The sequence below is a fragment of the Conger conger genome, chromosome 8 (genome assembly GCF_963514075.1).
Source record: "Conger conger chromosome 8, fConCon1.1, whole genome shotgun sequence".
Classification (NCBI taxonomy): domain Eukaryota; kingdom Metazoa; phylum Chordata; class Actinopteri; order Anguilliformes; family Congridae; genus Conger; species Conger conger.
In genome coordinates, this window is record NC_083767.1 from 57,049,642 (window position 1) to 57,066,162 (window position 16,521).

At 44.4% G+C, this 16,521-nt stretch overlaps 1 protein-coding gene across 2 annotated transcripts in view; it reads right to left on the reverse strand.

Moving 5' to 3' along the window:
• The window catches only part of jakmip1 (janus kinase and microtubule interacting protein 1), a 76,486-nt gene extending 68,120 nt beyond the window's left edge, over nt 1-8,366 (reverse strand). Inside the window, exon 1 of one of the 2 annotated variants that reach the window (XM_061251125.1) lies at nt 8,001-8,366. The gene's annotated coding sequence lies outside the window, so the exon portion shown is untranslated. Of the gene's footprint in view, nt 1-7,471; nt 7,532-8,000 lie in introns of those variants that run through there. The other variant, XM_061251122.1, reaches the window with a different exon arrangement.
• Between the last annotated feature and the right edge of the window lie 8,155 nt (nt 8,367-16,521).

The window sequence follows — 16,521 nt, forward strand, 5'->3', positions numbered from 1 at the left end:
TCAAGGGCAATCCAGCAGAATACCAATGCATTACTTCCCTTACTTCTTTCTTAAAGGTACAGTAGGTCATTTCAGACTTCTAACAGCCAAGAGAGGAATAGCAGCAACAAACACCTTCAAACCACTACACTGTTTGTCCCTCCCCCTTCTCTATAAACATGCTGATGTTGAAATGCGATTGGCTGTGGCAATTAGAAGCAATTTTCAACCAATGAGCTTCAATTATTGTATAGTTATACAGTGTTTTGGTACAGAGTGTCGGGCCATCATTAACATTGACTATAAACACAGGCAGAGGGTGAGTCAACATGTCAGTGAGCCTTTTTCAATGATGGGAATGGATTTACAATGGTCTTGTAACAATATTTTAACACAAAAATCTTACCTATTGTACCTTTAATTTAAACAATAGGTAAAGGAAGTCTTGCAGACTCTCAGCTGTCTCATCTAAAACAAACAAAAATGTGCCAACTAGGCCTATATGTTAAGTATGCATTGAAGATGGAACATAGACATTTCCACTACACCGAGCTTCACCCTTCATAAACTTCATTGTTTAGGCAGGAGAAGCAGAAGGTGGCAGATTAAGACTGTTGGTTCCAGCCCCATTAAAGAGTCTTGCACAAGCAGTAAACTGGAGTACTACACACCCCATTAGGCGATATCTCAACGAGGGTCTTCGGCCAGTTTAAACTCTCTGTGTTCTGGAACTCTCCCTCATCAGGTGCACTTCACACCTGGGGCTGAATGTGTTCCTGTTCTCCACAGTCCATAGACCAACTGCATGCTGGGAAATGCAGGGAAGTATACGTGGATCTTTTTGGCCAATGAAAGAAGAAATGTTTTACAGAACATAATGGAGCCATTTGTTTCTCAGGCCACTAAGATTGATCACAAATGATAAGGGTTAATCATCAACTCTCCGCAATAGGCCATGCCTACTGTTAATATCCTACATGAGTGCAGGATAGCCTAAACATAGATAGGACCAAATAGATAGGACCAAGAATAAAGTTCAGAATCAATAAGTGGAGTGTGATTCTTGCGCTTGACCAAAAAACGGACACTACTAATTTGTGGCTTTAATTCAAATAAACGATTCACAGTTAACGGTGTTCAAGATCTGAATGCCCATGAATTCTACTTGAAGATGTAATTAACTAAACCTGGGAACAGAGTAGTAGGATTACTGTTATTACAATAACATGACAAACTAATTATTAATGAGTGAGTTTGAGAAACGGCCGTAGTGGCAACTGAAACCTGTGAATGCTACCGTTGGTTTCCGTCGAGCCACACAACGCAGGGTGATTGAAAAACATGGCGGGCACCAGCGGTAGGCGACTCTAAGCAGCTCCCGGAGAACAAAGCACACAGTCATGCTCTGCACTTCCGTCGTTAAAAATTAAACCGCTCAAACAAAACCGGCCCCAACACCAATGCCTCTTAAGCACGCTGCACAATCCCAACGAGTGTGTCTGCAACGTGGAACAGCCAGGAGGGCTGAAGGTCTCAGACCCCAATTTATCTCAATGTATAATCTCAAAAAGTAAAATAATTTTAAAACTACAAGCCCTGGGTAAGGGAAATGCATTATAAAGGTATATTAAAAGACTCACTTAATTAACAACGTAGTTGTTGAACCACTGAAGGAGAACACCTCCTCCAGGGCAAAATGATGCCAGGTTGGCTCTTGCACTAGATAAAGGACTGACCATAAGACCAAATCTTGCTATGCCTTTGTACTCCTTATAGAAGAAATTGCAATGGATTGCATTGGAACTTCAGCTCTAAGTTGTGCATTGTTTATTTCCCTGGGCAACCACGGAGAAGCATCTCTCCCTGACCACTGAATGCTCCAGCCACGCAAGAAATCACGTTTCTATGGATGCCGGTCGCAGATGCAAGTGCTGCCCGGCATCGGTAAACGTGTGCGCACCGTTCGGAAATGGCACTGTGCACTTTGCTCAGTCAGTTCAGATCAAATCAAAAAAAAAAAAAAAAATCAGATTCAATTCCCAAAATGCACTTCCTTCAGAATGCAATGCAGGAAGTGGCACGGGCTCCAAATGGTCTGTGCGCTTCGGAGCCACTGATCCAGAAACAGGAAGCGATTTACATTTGAATGCCTTTGACCTGGCGGGTCGGCCAGGCATCCCTCTCGTTATACCTCTGGGCTTTTGCAGCTGAGGGGAGGGAAGTCTGGGAAAATGCCCGGAGTTTAAAACGGGCACTTCTGTCACTGAAAATCCGCGTTACCCTTTGTTTTCGCGAGGTGCTCCATCGAGATTTCAAATCTCGAACAAGAGACAGGAGGGCTGCATTAGCAGCATGCTGAAAATATGAATACCCTGCAAAAATGTGTGACTTGAGATAGAAATAGCAGGATGTGATTTATTAAAATAACCAGCATATGCGCAGCATGTAAATAGGGGCACCAGCAAATGGACAATAAATGTACTTTTTAAACCTTGTTATGTACATTAATCAAACTGATTTTTAGCCTCCATGCAAACCAAAATTGATTGGCATGATATGAAAAGATACACCCATTTTAAGCAGGCAATGAGGAAAACATTCACTCAAAATCCAGGTACTTAAAATGATTAAATATTAAATTACTTTCTACTGTTCTATCAATACTAGAGGTAATGCTAATGCAACAAACATAAAACATAAGCTACTACAGAATGTATTTTATAATGCTTGCAAAGCATTGCTAAGCTATACAGCTGCATAGCTCTGTGCTCACTAAGCTTACAAAGGTTTAGATAAGGATTGCAGATTGGGGGTGGGAGACGGGGGGTGGGTGTAGATCAGGAGTAATCAAATCTGGCCCTCACAATCCAAATCCAGCCCTGGTTTTCTTTTCTCCCGGGTAATTTACTGAACAATCAGTGCTACAGATTGGCCAGATCGTCTTCACACCTGATTTCCAGGTAAAGGGAGGGGGGGGGGGGGAAAACCAGCAGTTCGAACTTTGCAGCCCTTGTGGACTGTAATTTGATAATCCGTGGTGCAGATTTCGATCACTGACCGTTGGGAAGCGATTGAGATCTGGTGTCAGATCCGGTTGTAATACAGTGGTTGTTTTATTTCAGAAAGCAGGGGCCTCATCTCTCCTGCAGCATACAAGATCAGCCACGGTGGCTTTCAGCATCGCTAGATAAAGAGCGAGGAAAATGAGAAGGACAGATAGACGGGTCAATAAAGAAGTGTGAAATTGCACAGTCATTACCGCATGTCGCATCACACCAATATACTCTAATAGAATGAGCATTATATTGTTGCAATTACACAAATCAATAAAGTTAATGGACTGCATTAATGCTTCAGCGTTCATTACATTACATTAGATTAGATTATTGGCAGACGCCCTTATCCAGAGCGACGTACAGTTGATTAGACCAAGCAGGAGACAATCCTCCCCTGGAGCAATGCAGGGTTAAGGGCCTTACTCAAGGGCCCAACGGCTGTGCGGATCTTATTGCGGCTACACCGGGATTAGAACCACCGACCTTGAGCGTCCCAGTCATTTACCTTAACCACTACGCTACAGGCCGCCCGTTCAGGTTCATGCGTTCCTCTTTTTGAAGCATTGTAACGGAGTGCATAGGTTTGTTCCTAGGTAGCACCCAAAATCTAAATTAAAATTATGAAAGTAGCAGTTATTTTGCCTCCAAAACAGAAGAGCACACAAACGTTCACGGGAACGTTCACTTCTGACCCCAGCAACTGAGCAAAATGCCCTTGCCTATACCAACACGAGATATTGAAGCACATTGTTTTTTTACTCAAAGTTATAAGCTTTTACTACAAAAACAAATGCTGACTGTAGGGAAAACCGAATTCATAAAAAATAAAATTATGCTCCCTAATATTTCACTGTGCACCAAAATGTTTACATATTTTCATGGAACCCTGACAGGATGAATACCTGGTGTTCCACATGAGAAACTTCTTGCCATAACAAGATTTATTTAGATCCAAAGCACCCAGGACATTAACAGGATATTACATCAGCATAAGCAAATATGAACCAATGACCTTTATTCATCCTTTAATTTAAATGTATATTAATGAATATTAAAAAAGAGATGCAGGTGCCTCTATCCACGGAAACAGCCAGAGGGTGTTTACAGAATTTAAAATGTTGCAATGTTCTTCTGTTAGTTTATCATCATCTCAGATACTCTTATCCAGGACACAATGCATCCATTTTGCATGTAAATAGTCTCAGTCAGCTAAACTTGCACTTCCCTTGAGGCAATTGAGGTAGACTCTGAATATTTTTCTCAAGGGCAAAATGACAGCACCCTGTGCGGGATCTAAACCAACACCCTTCTGGTTAATCTGAGATACCGTACGACCGCAAAGCCCTTTGCTGAAAGGAATTAAAACCTGAACACCACCCTGAACTGAACCCCCCAGTTCACAGCTGAAATTAAGAGGCTCTCTGGTACAGGAGTGCCTTCAGGTTTTACAGCTTTCTCCAGACAGAGCCAATTCTAGAAGGGGGGTTGGGGGGGGGGGGGGGGGGGGGGTTACGATCCTGCCGGGGTCGCTGAGGCCAGAGGTTGTTTCCTACCACTGCAGGGCATTCGGTGTCCCTACGCCCCTCAATCTTCTTAAACACGCATTTCCCCCTTCCATTTCAGCCCTGTCTCCTGTGGGCTTTCCTGCAGTGCTCAGCATTTCACTGTGACGAGCAGTGTTCACTGTGAGAGGTGTCACAGACCTGTCTACAGTCCCCGAAGGACTGTATGCATTTTTAAGGCATTTAATGAAAAAGGGTGATGTAATACACCGTATCGGCTTTTCTGTAATTACCCTTCCGTCTCCGCAATTGTAAATGGTAAACGGTCTGCATTTATATCGCGCCGTTATCGAAAGAGCTGTACAATTGATGCCTCTCATTCACGAATTCACACACACTCGCATACATACACACACCAACGGCGACTGGCTGCCATGCAAGGCACCAACCAGCTCATGAGGAGGGTTATTGTCTTGCTCAGGGACACTTTGACACACCCAGGGCGGGATCGAACCGGCAACCCTCCGACTAGCCTACCAGACGACTGCTCTTACCTCCTGAGCCCCCTAGTACTGGTAATACCAACAGTGAGAATTTAACCACGGACCCTAGGATGCAGACTCCATCTACATTCCACACTGTTCCTCGCCAGATGGTGCCAAGACATATCTGGGGCACGACAAACAATAAATTATTACACTGCAAACAGACTGAGATTTCCCCCAATCGCTTTCAGTCAAGGCACTGACCTGCAAAGGCAGAGTGACCATTAACCCCGCCGTACGGTAAACGCTCCACTTAGCGGCTAGACCTTTTGCACCACACTGACGCTGTCACAATGACGTACTCCGTTACAGACTGAAAAAAGAGGAGTAATGAGAAAGGGATGGAGAGAGATAGAAAGCAAGTAAGTGTTGGAGAAAAAGAGAGAGGCAAGAGAGATGGGTGTTCGGATGTCAGTCGTTATAGAAAATCACTAAGGCAACCATCGGGTTACAGTAACCATGGGCGACAAGATGATCTCAAGGCATGGTACAGTATAAGAATCTAAACACAGCAGCTAATGGTGGGAGGCCAATTATGAAGAAATGACACGCAAAATCATAGCCGTACTACAGCTTTAAAGCTCAGGCACTAACTAACTGCCAATGTGAAAACACACACACCCTGTTTTAACCTGCATACTGCAGTATAAAAGGCCTTTGCACATCAAATCCTCGCCCAAATAAATCGCAAATTATGCTGGGTGCCTAAAACGAAAAAAACAGGCTAAAAGAGCTGAGTCTTCGTCGACGTATTCACGGAGATCTGCAACAGGATGAAACGAAACCCTCTGCTGAACTGCATGCAGACTGAGGGTGTATCACGGAGTTGGATGTTATATACCGCGTCTCATCTCTCGCTGGCAGACAGATCGTGCCTCACGTGACCACAGGCCTATCTGCATATCCTCTCTACGCCAGTGCTCCTCACTCCAGGGCCTGGAGAGCCGGTTTTTGTTCTCACCTTAACATGAGCAACCAATTCAGACCCGAGAAACCGGGAGAGGAGAGTTAACTGTGAACTGACCGGCTTTAATTGATAAATGAAGTGCTGAGTAACAACAAAAGCCAGCACACCCTGCGGCTCTCCAGAACCAGGAGTGAGGACCCCAGCACACCCTGCAGCTCTCCAGAACCAGGAGTGAGGACCCCAGCACACCCTGCAGCTCTCCAGAACCAGGAGTGAGGACCACTGGGCTATGCAGTCCACGAGCCTATGTATGCAAGAGCCCACCAGTCAACCAAACCAGTTTTAATCATCCTCTCATCATCTCCCCTTTGTGCTGACTTGCTGGCACAATTGATAAAACGCCTGTCCATTGATGTTGGGAAAGTTGAGGAAGGGTTTGAGGGGTGTAAAGTGGGATACATACAGATATTTAGTTCCCAAAATACACTGAAAATGACTCTGCTGTTTTCCAATGAACATATATCATTCCTATTTTAGTATTAAAAATGTACATACATTATTATGTGTTTACATTCTTTTACTACTTATTGCTTTTAATGGATTTCAGGGGGCATGTTAATCTTACAGATTGCCATTACAGCTCTATTACAAACAGGACAAAATGGCTTTATCAGGCCAAAATGGCTATATCCTTTATGATGAAACTAATGAAAAACAGGGGCGCCCCTGAAATACGAGCCCACCATAAAGTTACGATGTTATTTTTTGTGTTTCAATAAATTCAATTAACTCCCAGCCAAATTGTACTTCCCTCATATGACAAGCCAGCAATTGTACCTCTATGTACAGTGTTTCTAATAAAGGCCTGCACCTGTAAGCAATCAGCATTTCTTTAATTACAGTAATCAGTGGCAATAACCGATCCCTCGTGATAATGTTTAAAAAAGACGTTAGTTCTAACAGTCTATTCTACATTTTAAACACAGGCTACTAAAGCATCCTGGGCCCGATCAGTAATGCAAATTTAAAACCGCAAACTGTCGAATGAAACGCATACTCCCAGGTGTGAAAGTGGGAAGCAGACAGCGAAGTGTGCAGCCGTTGCTGCTCAACCCCACCCTTTGGTCGTTCAGCCCGCAATATAGACATCTGCACCAAAGGAACACATGGCCAAGAACGTTAGCCTGATAGAATGCCCACCCAATGTGATTCACAGGCTGCCCTGCCTATGGCTGACCGCTTGTTAGCAGAGCTAATGGAAAAGAGAAACTCCCTTCGAAAAATGACAGTGGAAATCTCAGGGTGATGCAGCATGGCTTGCTAAACCCATGTCATTGGTGAGACTGGCAAAACGGAACTGGATACATCCTATTAGCTACCGTTGCACCACAATGTTACTGTCAATATTTAACTAGTCACCGTCAATGCCAATTTATACCGTTTTGAAAATGCAGTACCAGCAGATGCGTAATAGGAACGCACCTAAACAACCTTGCTCTGCAACATATATGTAGCAAACTAGCCAAACTGATCAGACAACAGCTAGCAAGCTAGCCACTGACATAACTAGCCAGAACAAGCAAAGTCTCCGTTATGACAAGCTGAAACACATTACAACTTAACCAATCTGCATTCCGCATCTTTATCAATTATGCAGTACAACACTCTGACATGCAAAACAAAATAACGCTGCAGTAGATCACGTCAAACGCATGACCAGCGTTTACTTGGGAGGGTACCGAAAAGGCTTGACCTCGGCCGGCGCGTGCAGTTGCATTTACTTGGTTGCAGTACTATTATAAAATGATCATTTCCATCAAGCCAAATAGCGAAGCGTTATCTAAACCGATATTGGGGGTTTCTAGTATATTTCGCAACATACAGCGCACCGCGAACCATTAAACACAGCGGTAGACATACAATCAGGAAATACTGCAGATTCATCCAGCTAAGTAACACGGTTTGCAATAAAGATTGACGTATCAATTATTAGCAAATGCTGATAACTCACTTTGCATCGTTTTCTACGCGTAGTCCATATAACCCAAACTCATGCGGCTGTTGCACTGGCAGACTGCTTGTAGGCGAAAACCAATGTATCTCCTTTGCAGCCACGTCGGTCGAGCCGATTCCTGTCAGATCTTCAGAGGAACACACCTCAACTCAGGATGCTGTGAAAGATTTTGCGAAACAAGGGTGACGTTTAATCGCGAAGACGATGACGACCCGACAACAAATCGAGTCCACTCTAAAACTTATCATCCAATTAAAGTATTGCTGTGTTTTTGAATTCGAAGACCCTTTGGAAAAGTTTAGCTAATTCTATCGTAACGAGCGCCTAAAACGCAGGACGCATAGATCAGGCGTGGACAGCTCAGCGGCTTCAATCCGCTGTCGGCGAGCCGGTACGTTGACAGCACTCCGCCCACACGGGACGTCAGCCATTTACAGGGCAGGCGAAACAGACCACATACAAGCACAGACCCGGCGCTACAAAGATGGGGCGGGGGGGGATCCAGCTGTAGCTTAAAAGCATAAGGACACACCTGTCCTGACCAAAATATCCGCACTGAAAGACTTACCAGCACGGACTGACTGTTCGTCGAGGTTACAGCGACGGACTTTTACACAGCGGCATCGTTCCACTCATCCCTCGGAATGGCAAAAAAAAATCTGAACTCCCAAAGAAACATGGGACCACAATTCCGGCATCATCCGTCGGTGTAAATCGGGCAGGCAACAGATGAGCCATTGTAATAGGCTATAATGAAAGGAAATAGCATGCGAATTGTGAACTCGAGAGACTGCTTTTTACATGCGCACCAGAGGAAATGCTGCATGTTTGGACATGACAATGGAATACGTGACATATGCAGGGGGGTGTTTTCCATCTCGCGGACAAGACCTTATCATTATGACTGAACCGAAAACTTGATTTCAATGGGAGACCCATTTGCATTGTGACAGGCCACACAATAGGCCATATACTGTAGGTTTAGGAAATACAGCGGTTGCAGTTTAAATACAGCGGTTGCAGTTTAAAATCCCAGATGGGCCCCAGCTGTTGCACCCTTGACGAAGGTGCATAACACAGAAATGCATAAATCCACATACGCAAATGACATCTATTGAGTATGGTCCTCATAAACGTGCAGCACATGCATACATCTTTTCTGTTACATATTTATCCAATAGGCAATTGGCCTCCATGTACTAGATTTTCTTTTGGACATATTATTTACATAGCCAGGTGTTACTGAATGAGTCGCGATCATGTTTATCCCATCACTGGCCCATCATGAGTCTCAAGCCATCAACCTCCTGGAATTTCAGGACCATTTTCCCTAGAACACTTGATGCCCATTACACATAAGAATGCCGTTAATGTAATGTAATGCAAGACTGGTGCGGACGTTGCTGTTCCTGATGTGTCCTGTAGGGGGAGATCAGTCTGACCTCACTTCTCAGGTGTGGCATTCTGTTCTGTGGGGTAACCATGTCAGGGAGAGGGAAAACACCATGACTTGGTCTACGACTGAAAATTTTTCACAGGTGTCGACATTAAAAAGTGTAATAAATAGATTTTATTTTGCTGTTTGTCAATTCCCCCCCCCCCCCCCCCCCCATGCTGAAAATCTTTCAAATCTTATTCTAGCCTATACTTTTGCCTTGAGAACATCCCCTTTTTTTTTTTCTTTTTTTTTTTGAGGGAAAGAAATTAGGAAATGACACGCTAGTTTGGTATTTGCCCAGTAGTACAAAACACTGCCTAGCTGTTCAGTTTCCCCTCCAAGAAAGATGAAAGTGGGCTAAAAGGAATGGCTGAAATAAGATGGGATTCATTCTTAATAAGTGGTGCAAAAAAAATAATGTCCACAGATTAATTCTTCTACATCACAGAAGTTAACCCTGATTATGCTGCTTCTGTTGCTGGTGGCACTGGAAGTAGAGGAGTATGAATGAGTGAAATGTTCCACATGGAAAATATCCCTATGAAAACGAGTCCAGATAAACACTTCAAAATGCAATTTAATGTGACCTAGATCTTGGCCCTGAGTTAATTGCACGCAGCTAACTGTTTCCCTCAGTTCATTTGCGTGATGCTGGTGATTGCAGCATGCTTTATTTGCAACATATGCCGCATGTCCCCGGAGGCGGTGTGTGTGGGTGGGTGGGCGGGGGAGAGGTTTGAAGTGGGGTTATTGACAAATCTGTTCAGAAAAGCAGCTGGATAGACTGGACTGGACTGGAAACCATGTGATGGGAGCGGCACTGACCTTACAGTCCGAGCAAGAAGTCCAGGAGACGCAGAAGGCCCAGGGCTTTGCGTTGCATTGATCCGAAGTACAAATGTTTACGATAAATCACATTTATAAAAGAGTATGTGGCTGCTTAGGATGTATCAGTGTCCGGGATGACTGACGTTGGTTGTGGCGCACTAGAGGTAGATACCTACTTAAGGAACATTTACTATACAGCCCAAGGGAACGGCCTGTAGTGTAGTGGTTAAGGTAAGTGGTTAAGGTCGGGGGGTTCGATCCCCGGTGTAGCCACACAGGCCGCACAGCCGTTGGGCCCTTGAGTCAGGCCCTTAACCCTGCATTGCTCCAGGGGAGGATTGTCTCCTGCTTAGTCTAATCAACTGTACGTCGCTCTGGATAAAGGAGTCTGCCAAATGCCGATAATGTAATGTAATGGGACCACACGTGTTCACCACCGGGGGGGAGGGGAAGCTGCATCCTTCTATTTGTGAGAAACTATGGTCATACAGTGGCAAAATCACAGCTATCATTTTCACACCACAGTGCTGCATTTCTACGTGAGATTCTGAAATTATGGGCTCCATAAATAACATTGTCTCCATATGACTCTATGGCTCAAGGCTCTGGAAGTCTCTTGTCTTATGCACTCACTCACTCACGCAAAGCGCCCATGGATGTGTTGAACACTTTTTTTTAAATGTATTATTCTAAACCTGTTTTCCTTCTGATTTAATGTCAGTTTGAAAAAGTCCCTGAAGAAAAGTAAATGGCAGGCATTTATATAGCACCTTTATCCAAAGCGCTGTACAATTGATGCTTCTCCATTCAACCATTCATACACACACTCACACACCGATGGCGATTGGCTGCCATGCAAGGCGCCGACCAGCTCGTCAGGAGCATTTGGGGGTTAGGTGTCTTGCTCAGGGACACTTCGACACAGCCCAGGCGGGGGATCGAACCGGCAACCCTCCGACTGCCAGATGACTGCTCTTACTGCCTGAGCCAATGAGATGACTGCTCTTACTGCCTGAGCCAATGAGATGACTGCTCTTACTGCCTGAGCCAATGAGATGACTGCTCTTACTGCCTGAGCCATGTCGCCCCATAAGTGGCCCCAAAAGTCATTCTCAGCCAGTGATTCAGCAATCTCCGCAAGCCAGCACAACTGAGCAGCGAGACTAAAAGCCTCTTTCTGCTCAAGTCATTCGATTATGAAAAATCAAATGACAAGTCAGTCGAGAAAATCTGCATCTGGTATATCTGCCCAAATATTAAACGACACTACATATCTAAACTATAAATGGCTATTTGAAAAATGTCCAATACTAGGAAATATACTTCTAGACATTCAATGACACCACTTTAATCACCATATTCATTGCATCTAATTCTGTTGCATATTTATGAGTATTATTAAGGAATGATCATTTATTTAAAGGAAAATTGATCTTGTTGAGGATACTGCCCCATATCGGAGGGAACAGATGGGTGACTGAAAATATCTCCTATTAGTTAATCTAATGATGTTAATTCAAAGTTAAATCTTTTAGGGATTATAGAGAAGGGTTTTTATAACTTATCCTATTATATATAATTATATATATATAATTAGACTAATAAGATCTTGAATCATACGTATAAATACTTTTGCCTTTTAACCCCCCCCCCCCCCCCAAAAAAAAAAAATCCATTTAAAAAAAAATAATGCAACCACAGTTTATACAATTAGCATATTTCACAGACATTTCTAGTTGACTCATTTTATCTCTCTTTTTTTTTTTTTAATAATAAAAAAATAGCCGAAGTTAAAAGTTTCAAAGCGACTAACGATATTTCATGTTATTCTAGGAAATTGTCTGAAAAGCTGTCTCTTAGCAACTGATAAATGCTTAACGTTGTCTCATAATTTCCCTAAAAGCATCTTTATGAAGTGCTCTGTAATTTAATTGATATCACAGAGCATATTATAGCTAATCCTCTACTCTGGAGATCAGAGAAAGCATTACACTACACTGCTCTTTCAAAGAGTGGGTTCCAGCAATACATCACTACAACAATAACTAGTACATATCCCTTTCTACAGTAAGAACATGTGAAGGCTTTTTCACTCTGGCAACCTAATGTTTTATAACAACAGAGCACTGACCTACATGCCCCACAAAATGACTCATCCCTTTCCCTGTTTACCCCCGGAGAAAAACACTCTTCTGGTCGCTGCGCTGGATGGAGGAAAATATTTCTGTAATAACAATAAATTCTTGCACACACGCACGCACGCACGCACACATGGGCGGCCTGTAGCGCAGTGGTTAAGGAAAATGACTGGGACAGGCAAGGTTGGTGGTTTGAATCCCAGTGTAGCCACAATAAGATCCGCACAGCTGTTGGGCCCTTGAGCAAGGCCCTTAACCCTGCATTGCTCCAGGGGAGGATTGTCTCCTGCTTAGTCTAATCAACTGTACATTGCTCTGGATTTTCTCTGCCAAATGCCAATAATGTAATGCACACACACACACACACACACACAGTATAGATGCTGTACATACTGTATACAGCATCTTCTCACCAATATAACTGATGAAGCACTATTCCCTGTTCACTCAGTTTTGACTCAGTGCAGAGATAAACATCACAGCAAGACACACAGGGGACTAATTATGTAATTTAAACACAGGCTGGCTTCAGTCAATTCAGTCACTGAGGGGGTTCAGTGAAATATTAATTCCTGCAAATGCTTTTAGTCAGCTCTGGCCTATCGTTTATAAGAAATCCCCAGTCATTCTGCTTTCCTCCTGTGCCCACTGCTTCTTTAGACAATGCCAGGGGGCAAAGTAGAACTGGAGAGCCTGGCGCAGCGTTGGGTTCGGGCTCCATCATGGCTGGAGGGCAGAGCTTCCCCCCCGTAGACAGCACATTGAACTGGCTGCCGGCTACTCCGTCAGTTCCGAGGCAGTTGCTGTATGAGGAGTGGACGCTGAGGACCGGTTCTGAGGTCCGCTGAGGCCCGGTTCTTTTCAACCTGCCGGCTCCCGACCGCAGCTCAGCGCCGTTCGAGTTCGCCCACATCACTCATTGGCAGTTTGGAGGGGGAAGACGACTCTTAAGAGCCATTTCTCTCCGACATCCAGGCCAGTGTGAAGGCATTGTTATTCAGCATATCAAATTAGAGCCTCTAGCCCAAGCTCCCCTCTCCTTCATATTTTCCATTCTACTAGGAGTAGTCACCTACAAGTTAAACTGGAAAAACTGGAAAATACTAGTCTAACCATACAGAGATGACGCATTTTGTTCCGATCATATTTTATTCACTGGATCACTGGGCGGCTTTCATTCACTCGTAGCCAATCATAGGCCCTGCACACACTCTGTTAGGCTCTGCATTCCTCAAATGGAGAGGGTAATTGTACAGTTTTTACAATAAAACGGAAAAGGAAAACAAAAGAAGCAACAGTCAAACAGAGAAGCCCACAGGTCGGTGCCTCCTTGGCCATGTGAATACACGACCCACTAGTTTCTGCCTTGTCAACACCTACCATCACCCCCCTCCCCCAACCTCCTTACAGAACACAGGGGAGAGGACCAGAGCTGCCAAGTGTGGTAAATGAAGCAGGAAGTTGGCAGGAAGTATGTGGAAAGCCACACAGGCAGCAGACACTGGAGGCTAGGGTGAGTCCACAACTGCTATACATGTGCACAGTATGCGCCTTATATACACACACACACACACACACACACACACACAGATGCACACACACAAACACACACACACTCAGGCACAGACACACATACACATACACACAGCAGACACTGGAGACTAGGGTGAGTCCACAACTGCTATACATGTGCACAGTATGCGCCTTATATACACACACACACACACACACACACACACACAGATGCACACACACAAACACACACACACTCATGCACAGACACACATACACATACACACAGCAGACACTGGAGACTAGGGTGAGTCCACAACTGCTATACATGTGCACAGCATGCGCATTATACACACACACATACACACACAGACGCACACACACGCGCATACGCATAAACAGACACACACATACACACACATACACAAACACACACACACACACACACACACACACACACAGGCACAGACACACACACACATACACACACACACACACAAGCACATGCACACACACACACACACACACAGCAGACATTGAGAAAGAGAAAGAGTGAAAGGAACCTCACCAATACAAATAATGTCAGGCTCAGTATGAGATGGAAATATTGAGTGGCAGTGTGCATGGGAGGGGTCATTGCCCACTCATTCATGGCCCTGCCTCCCCTGTGGCAGGAACCTCGCTGTCCGACTGCAGTTAAACCCCAGCTGTGTGAGTGTACAGTAGGAGCAATGATGAGAATAATCCTGAGGAAGTATAAAATCTCAGGAGCATGGCGTGCATTCATGGTCCACAGACACTTAATCCACCAAGTACACTCCCAAGTACACTGAGCTCACTGGCTCTCAGAGCTCACACCCTCTCCACCGCATCGCTGGGGGTGATGGGACAGACGCACGGCATGCTGGGAGACAGGGATCCGGGATCCGTGATTGTACTTGCCGAGCAGAAGGGTTGAAGTGCTGCTGAGGTACACTGCACCACGTGTCCTGCTTTGGCACACTTCAGCACGTCACAGATGGCGTCCCCTAACCCCCTCGTCCCCTTTCTCGCCACGGAGATCTGCCAAGTAGGACACTCGTGAGCTATATGTAACAGTGGATGCCTGAGAGGAGACGCCATTTTGGTTCTTGGCTGGAATCCTGTGAAGTTGACTTTCCAGTTTCCATTCACTGCACAGTAATTTAGGACAATTACAATATTATGCTTTTTTTTTAATGCAGTTCTTGCGCGAATATGCCTCGCCACAATCAATTTTTTATGTGTTATTGTTTTTGCATTTCCAAATGACATAATGTGCTCGTAAATGTGTGAAACATTGAAAGCTCACTCACAGTGACTGGTCCCCCTTTACGGTTTCATCGTGCTATTTCATGTTTAATAATTAAATAAACTGGCAGCCAACAAAAGTCTACTGTGCTGTTTTGCCAGAACAATACTGCCAAACAAAGAGATAATTCACTTCAGGGCTTTAAACAAAATATTATTTCAGTTTTTGCTTAGAAGTTTTTACATGGAGGATATTTTAGATGGCGGCACGGATGGTGCAGTGGGTAGAACCCAGGACCTCCTTGCTGTGAGGCGGCAGTGCTACCCACTGCACCATCCGTGCCGCCTCACAGCAAGGAGGTCCTGGGTTCGAATCCCCGTCGGCCGGGGCCTCTCTGTGCGGAGTTTGCATGTTCTCCCCGTGTCTGCGTGGGTTTCCTCCGGGTACTCCGGTTTCCTCCCACAGTCCAAAGACATGCAGGTTAGGTTGATTGGAGAGTCTAAATTGTCCGTAGGTATGAGTGTGTGAGTGAATGGTATGTGTGCCCTGCGATGGACTGGTGACCTGTCCAGGGTGTATTCCTGCCTTTTGCCCAATGTATGCTGGGATAGGCTCCAGCCCCCCTGCAACCCTGTTCAGGATAAGCGGGTTAGGATGATGAATGAATGAATTACATTTTAGATACTTAAAGAGGTTTCTGACAGTGGCGGTGGGGTTTATGTGCTGAGCCAGTTTATGGACTGTGCCACATGCTTTCCTCCATACATGCGGTATCAAATATTTAATGAACCCTTTGAAGAATATAATTTTTTCTCAGTGTTTTAGAGCTCCATTACTTTCAGTTACCACAGTGATAGTGTTACATTAACATTTTCAGTTAAGAGCGTGGTAATCACATATATGTATGTGACCTTACACCTACGTGTAAATGTGTAAGGCACAATTCATCATGTACAGTGAGAGCCCCTTTCTTGAGCCCCATAGGTGCTCTGAAGCCATGATGTAGTACCTTATGCAAAATTGTTGGAGTTGTCCATTAGCATGAATCACCAAGTGCTTGCTCAGTTCTTCTGCAGCTGAAAGCAGTCTCCAATTCAAAAGCACTAGCCAGAATAATATGAGTACAATGCAGTCCTCATAGTTTTCTGCTAATATATTTTCAATTGTAAGCGTCTGAATCCAAGTCTGTCAGATATTTACCAAGAGGCCAAGTACTCTTTTAAGTATAACTGTACAAAACATTTCAGTCAAGGAATTTATAAAACGGTTAAGCTGAATAAGTTATTTTTTCATGTTAAGAAGCAATAAAACACAACAGAATCCAGGCAGGAA